This window comes from Octodon degus, unplaced genomic scaffold (assembly GCF_000260255.1).
Source record: "Octodon degus isolate 3935 unplaced genomic scaffold, OctDeg1.0 scaffold00120, whole genome shotgun sequence".
Lineage (NCBI taxonomy): Eukaryota > Metazoa > Chordata > Mammalia > Rodentia > Octodontidae > Octodon > Octodon degus.
In genome coordinates, this window is record NW_004524696.1 from 8,717,742 (window position 1) to 8,724,818 (window position 7,077).

Genomic DNA, 7,077 nt, shown 5'->3' on the forward strand with positions numbered 1-7,077 from the left:
ACATCGATGTCTTAAAGCTTCTTTACAGCCTGTTTGATTTGGTGCTTATTGGCTTTGACATCCACAATGAACACGAGTGTGTTGTTGTCCTCAATCTTCTTCATGGAGGACTCTGTGGTCAGGGGGAACTTGATGATGGCATAGTGGTCAAGTTTGTTTCTCCTGGGGGCGCTCTTCCGAGGGTATTTGGGCTGCCTCCGGAGCCGGAGTGTCTTGGGATGGCGGAAGGTGGGCGACGTTCATATCTTCTTCTTTTTGTGGCTGTGGATGCCTTTCAGCACGCCCTTTTTGGCCTTCAAAGCTTTTGCTTTGGCTTCAGCTTTGGGAGGGGCAGGGGCTTCCTTCTTTGCTTTCGGCGCCATCTTGGTAAAAAGGCTCTCCTCCCTAATTTTCTGTAGTTGATTTTTTACTTCAGATGCTATGAGTTCTGAGAATTCTTTTCTTATTTCAGAAGGTTCCACTCGGAGTTCCTCTATAACTTTCTGCTGTTGTTTATTTACTGTTGATGCTATTAATTCATATATTTGAGCGATCTAGTAGAAAAGAATTCTGCTCTGATTTCGTCTATGACTTTCTGCTGTTGCTTATTTACTAGTGGTGCTATTAATTCATATATTTTAGCTGAGCTAGTGTCCTCTCCACTTGTTCTGGGTGGGCATTGGGTTTCCTCTCTGTTTCTGGATTTTATTCTTTACTGCAGATGTTATTAATTCAGGAATTTCTTTTTTCATTTCCAACCTGAGTTCCTCTATATCTTTCTGCGGCTTCTTCTTTATTTCAGAAGCCGTTGATTCATTGATTTTAGCTGTGTGATTCCCAATTTGTTCTGTGTTAGTATCTTCTGCACTTGTTATGGGTGGTTTTGGGTTCTGAGATTGCATTTTGCTCCTTCTCATTGTTATTTTATGTAGCACTGTCTTCTGACCTTTGTTGTAGATCTTTGTTGCAGTTATAACCTTAGCACCTACTGAAGGTCAGGTGAAGATCTGCAAAGTTTGGATTTATCCAGTTGTGCCTGGCTTGGGTCTGGATGCTGTGCTCAGCTCCTCCCTGCTGCTGCCATTGGGGGTGAACCTGTTGTTCCCCTCTGGCAATATATGTTGCTCCTGGAGTAGCTGGCTGGTTCTGTCCCCTACACTCTCTGCAGGAATTGCAGCTGCAGGGTTTCACCCCAGGCCTGTATGCCAGGCCTGAGGTGAGTCTGGAGGGGACAAGGTGGAGTAGGGGGTAGAGGCAACTCTCCCACACACTCACTGTGCCTGGGCTAGGACTGGATCTGGGGGTTCCTGGAATGTGACAGAAATTCCTACTTTGTAGAAGGGGTGGGGGTGTCCTACGGACTGATGAGGGCACATCCCAAGGTGGTGAACGAGGGTCTCACCCACGCTGCACCTGGGCTGGGACTGGTAGGTCCTGCTGGTGTGGGGTAGCTGGAAGCTCTCCCACACACTAACCAGGCCTGGGCTAGGACTGATCTGGGGGTTCCAGGAATGTGGCAGAAATTCCTACTCTGTGGGTGGGGTTGGGGGGGTGCTGTCGAGTAGTGGGGGACGTCCCAAGGGGGTGGACGAGCGTACGCTGCACCTGGGCTGGGTCCAGTAGGTTCCGCCAGCCCAGGGTAGCCCAAAGCTCTCTCACGCACTCACTGGGCCTGGGCTAGGAATGGTTCTCCTATGACCTATTCTTTAAAATTCATTTTTAATGCTGAGCATGGTGAAATGTACTTGTAATCCTAGCACTCATGGGGCTGAGGCAGGAGGATTTCCATGAATTTGAGATCAGCCTGAGTTAGGTAGTAAGTTCAAGGCCAGCCTGAGCTGCAGAAAGAGACACAATCTCAAAGAAAGAAAGATAGAAAGACTTCATTTCTGACCTGTAGTTTGACAAAATTCTCCATTTTGTAATATTATTTCTTGAGACATCTTACATTGACATTTATGAAAAAGAAAAGTTCCAGCCAGCGCCCAGGCTTGGCATGGGTGCGACTGTCTGCATGCTCTCAGGAACCTCTTCCATCACATAGTCCTGGTGTGGAACCCTGTGGCAGAACTCCTTGCACAGAGGCTAGGGAAGAGAACCACCCAACTAATTCAGGACCAGAACATCTTGCCAGAGGGACACAGCAGGTTTACTTCCATGGGCTGCAGCAGGAAGAAGCAGAACACAGCAGCTAGACTCAAGGCAGGCCCACCTGGATGAGTTTGAACTTGGTAGACTGAGATCTGGTAAGCTGAGACATTTTGCTAGAACCAGATCTATGAGAGGATACACTCTCTTTGTCTCTTGATTGAGAGAGGGGGCAATAGGTTACCAGGGTGAACAATTTGCCTAGAAGACTCCAGGTACAAAAGGGGAGGTAATAAGATCAAACTTAGGGGAACTAATTTAAATACAATTTCCCAATTTAATATATGCTTAGCTATACAGTCATAATGTTTGCTCTTATGGTCTAAAATATAAACCCATTAGTTAGAAAAATTTGTCAACTGCTACATCTCACTACCCATTATTAGTGTTGAGAATTGTCATTTTGTAAATGCAAAACTATAACTGCCTTAGCCACATAATCTCTCTTGGGTAAGAATATCAGTAGGTGCTAAGGTAATAACTTCACCAAAGCCCTACACCAAAAGTTAGAAGACAGTGCTATATAAAATGACAAAGAAAAGGAGCAAAATGCATTTTCAGGCCCCGAGGCAGCCCAGAACAAATGCAGCAGACACCAGCATAGAAAATATTGGAAATCACACACCTGAAATCTCTGAAATAGTAGCATGTGAAGTAAAGAATCAACTGCAGAAATATATAGATAAAATCAGATCAGAAATAATCTCTGAAGTAAAAAAATAATGATAACTGTAATAAAAGAATTACTAAGTGCTTCTAAAGAAGACAGATAAAAAATAGAGGAGAATAGAAAAATGATGAAATCGTTGAATGAGCAACATAGGAAAGAAATAGAATGCATGAAGCAGATTCAAAGAGATATACAGAAATTAAAACCTCAATCACAAGTTGAAAGAACCATTTGAATGAAACTGAAGGTAGAGTTCTAGACTGTGAAGACACCATTGCAGCTAGTGAAAAGGTAACAAAAAAACTCTTAAGAACAAGTAGGTGGTATTAAGAAGAAAAGTCCTTCAAAACCATCTCCAAATACAGCTTCCCTAACAACAACAATGGAACACCCATCTCTGACAAAACAAAATGAAAAAGGAGGCTATAAATAAAAGGTCATTTTGTAGTGAAAAAATATATATGTATATACAAAATAGAGTAGATATACAGCTCCCTTTATTAGTTCAATGAGAAGAAAGATTTGTACTAATATTGTTTAGATAAAGTATCATGTCTGAATCGTGTCCTCTGAATAAATACTACGAAGATAACAATATGCAATGTACTAATTATTGTAACTGTCTTTATTCTATTTTCTGTATAACTTTTAAGTACATAAAGGTTTATTTCCACAGGCCTCAGGAAATGGACAGAAGTCACAGGACAATCTCTCTTCCCACCAAAAAAGGTTGCATATTTTGGTATGTCCTACAGGGGTAAAACTGAAACATAAACAATGCTGAGCAAGATTCTTAGATAAATCAAGACCTAAAACCAACCTGCAGTGATGGGTCTAGTCCTCTGTCAGATGCCTTAAGCTGTTCAATGTGACAGGCAAAAAGAGGCAGTAAAGATAGGTGACAGGCACCTAGCAAGGAGGAGAAATGCTGGACCCTTTGGAATGGTGTGTTTGCTTTTAAAGTCATTTCTGTTGGAAGGTGCTACATAGGAATCCCAGAGAAAGAGGGCCCCAGATTCCTTGAACTGCTCTGGATGAGAGCCCTGCTACTGTAGCTATGGTACCAGCAATCTCGAGGTTGAGTCAGACCCAAGATGGAATGCAGAATTAAGGAATGCTTGTAGGAAACATATTTGCTTGGAATGCTAGGCAGCCAGGCCTCAACTGTTAGTCCAGTATAACCTTTGTCTCACTTATGAAGCATGAAAAATTAGTTTGGTTACAACCCTCTGGGATCATACTAACTTCTATGCCTCCATGTTCATTGTTAGAAAAAGATGAGTATGCACATCCTAATCTGTTAGTTCTTGGGACTGTCTCGCTTTTTCCAAAGGGCTGACTGTTGGTCAAATAACTCCCAAATGCTGAAAGCTAGAATGCACAAGTCCAGGTCTTCAGTTCCTCAGGGGCAGATTGGTGGTGTGGTTGTGCTGATGTGGAAAAGAGGCACCTTCCTGCAGAAGATGAGCTGACCTGCAATCCCACCCCAAATCTCAGCCTGAGGTATATTTCAGTGAAGGTAGGTAGCTGGGCTTCTCAGAGAAGAGAAGCAGTTTAAGAGCAGAAAGGTAGAGGAAATCTAGGCAAGAACATTCTCGATAGATTTATCCCATGGTGTGAAGGGAGAGGGCAAAGGACCCAATGGCACTTTGCTTATCCAGCAATTTCTGTTACTATGGTGACCAACTTCTGCCCATTCTGTAGGGTCTTGAACTGTTCAGGAACTGGGAACTCATTAAAATCACCACCTTCTGTAGGGATGAGGATGTTCATCTCAGAAGATTTGGCACTGACTATTTCACAGTCCAAGGAATTCTTGCTCAGGTAAACGTGGCAGCCATCTGTTTTGTTAATGGAAATGGTTGGCACTTTATGCATTACCTGAATTTTGACATCTCTACTATTAATTATCTCCACAATGCCCACCACATCATCAAATACCAAACCAAGTTTCTTACAGTTATCTATTATAATGGAGTTAATTTTGCCCTTGATTTGCAACGTTGTGTTGATACACTTGAACAAGTAAGCCTCCTGTTTCAACTCTGTGTTATCAGTCACTAGGTTAAAAACATTCTGGTTTTCCACTCTCCACTTCTTGCCCTCCAGTTCAAGAAGCACAGGTTCCTTCTTTGTGGCTGGTTTGGGGGATGGGCTGGTTCGGCATTTAGGTGCAGAGAATGGTTTGGGGCCACTGCACACTGGACCACTCTGAGCCTTCAGGGAAGGATTCTTGTGAGTCTTCATATAATCAGATACATGCTTCAGGGCATGGGTAATACTCTCCCCCTGATTAATCTGTGCAAACAGTGCTGAGTGGGAAGCAGAGTCATCAGAGCTTGAACTGCTGGCAACTGGGGGAAGGGGGAGGTGGGCCTGGTGGTGGGGGAGGAGGACATGATCCTGCAGAAGGTCCAGATGGCAGTCCACTCAGTTCTTTTGCCACTGGCCCCATTTCATTTCAGGCCAGGCCAGTAGTATGGAACTCCTTGATATAAACCTGTAGTTCTGTCCATATACTCAGGTAAGATTTCACCCAGCCCACATGCTTCTTATCCACATCTTTGTACTCCTTGAGGACTCTGTATAAAACATGGCAGCATCATTCATTTCTTTCACAGAGGGGCTAGGTTTGGGAGCCATCGCCACCCAACCCAGGGCCTGGATACTTTCACTAACAGCAGAGTGGTGGTTGAACAACTTGCTGCCTCAATTCTTCTCCAAAAAGGTTATAACTTCTTGGATCTGCTCTGAGATAGGTGCCAACAAATCGGAAAGCTTATTACTGGCTGGCTGCTGGCACTGAGAAGCTGGGCCCAGGAGAGCTCGCTCCAACTTCAAACCCATGTAGACCATCTCTGCATGTTTCTGCACATCTCCCCCAGTTTCTTTACTGATCTTCAATTACTCTGCCACAGGACCTGCAAGCAGCAAGTCAAATGCTCCCACATATGGTGCTGCTCCCTGTGAAGGATTGACTCTATCCTCATGCCCTCAGCATGTTTCAGAGGGTTGGGATGCTGCCTCCAGGTGACCCATTGCCCTCTCCAATCTTTCAACCAAATTTTGCATGTCAGCCATGACGAACCGCCTCGTGACAGCAATCAACCGCTCTCCACTTCTGGCAAGAACCGCCCAGCAATCTTCGCATGACCAACATCCGGGCCCTCACTAGGCATGCATAACTGTCATACTAAGCTGTTTTGAAACTGTTTCATTGCTATTTTTTCTCATTAAAATGAATAAAATGCTTAAAAAACAACTAGGAAAACCTATCAGGATAATGGTAGATTTCTCCCCACAAAGCATCAAATTGAGAACAACATGGAGCAAAGTACTTCAAGTCTTGCAAGAAAACAAATTCCAACCCAGGCTGTTATACTCTGCAAAACTCTCTTTAAAGTTTAATGGAGAAATGAAATACTTCCATGAAAAGAACAACTAAAGAATTTCATAATGACAAAGCCAACCCTACACAGATTACCACAACTCCATGAATATGAATGGAAAGAACCCACAGAATAGGACAAACAATTAAATACAGGAGAAAAAGAGGGGTACAACAGCAGGTAAACAACATGTCAATCATTAATCTATACATCTCAATTATAACCATCAATGTAAATGGACTCAATTCACCAATTAAAAGAAATAGACTGATACTGTGGATTAGGAAGCAAAATCCAATAATTTGTTCTATACAAGAAACACACTTAACTCATAAAGAAATTCATAGGCTTAAAGTCAAAAGATGGAAAAAAATATTACATACCCCAGGACCTCAGAAAAAAGCAGGGTTAGTAATCCTGTTCTCAAAAATTTTAAACTTCAAACCAAGAAGGATCAAATGAAATAAAGAAGGATACTATATACTGGTGAGGGGAAAAATTCAAGAGGAAGAGGTAACAGTCATAAATAGGTATATACCAAACACAGGAGCACCCAACTATATAGGACAAATCTTAATGTACATTAAAAATCTAATATGCAATACCATGCTCTTTACAGAATACCTTAACACCCCCTTATCCCAAAAAGATAGGTAAAGCAGACAAAAAATTAGCAAAGGAGTAACAGAACTGAACCAGAACTTGGAACAAATGGACTTAGTGGACATATACAGAGTGTTCCACCCAACCACAGCTGAATACACATTTTCTTCAGCTGCATATGGGACATTTTCAAAAATAGACCACATGCTAGTCCATAGATCATACTTAAGTCCATGCAAGAAAACAGAAATTATCCCATGCATGTTATCTGACCACAGTGCAATGAAA

The 7,077-nt window shown here is 42.6% G+C and overlaps 2 pseudogenes; both read right to left on the reverse strand.

Moving 5' to 3' along the window:
• LOC101583700 overlaps positions 1–7,077 on the reverse strand; it is a 16,632-nt pseudogene that overhangs the window by 3,914 nt on the left and 5,641 nt on the right.
• Positions 4,451–5,968, reverse strand: LOC101570987 (annotated as a pseudogene).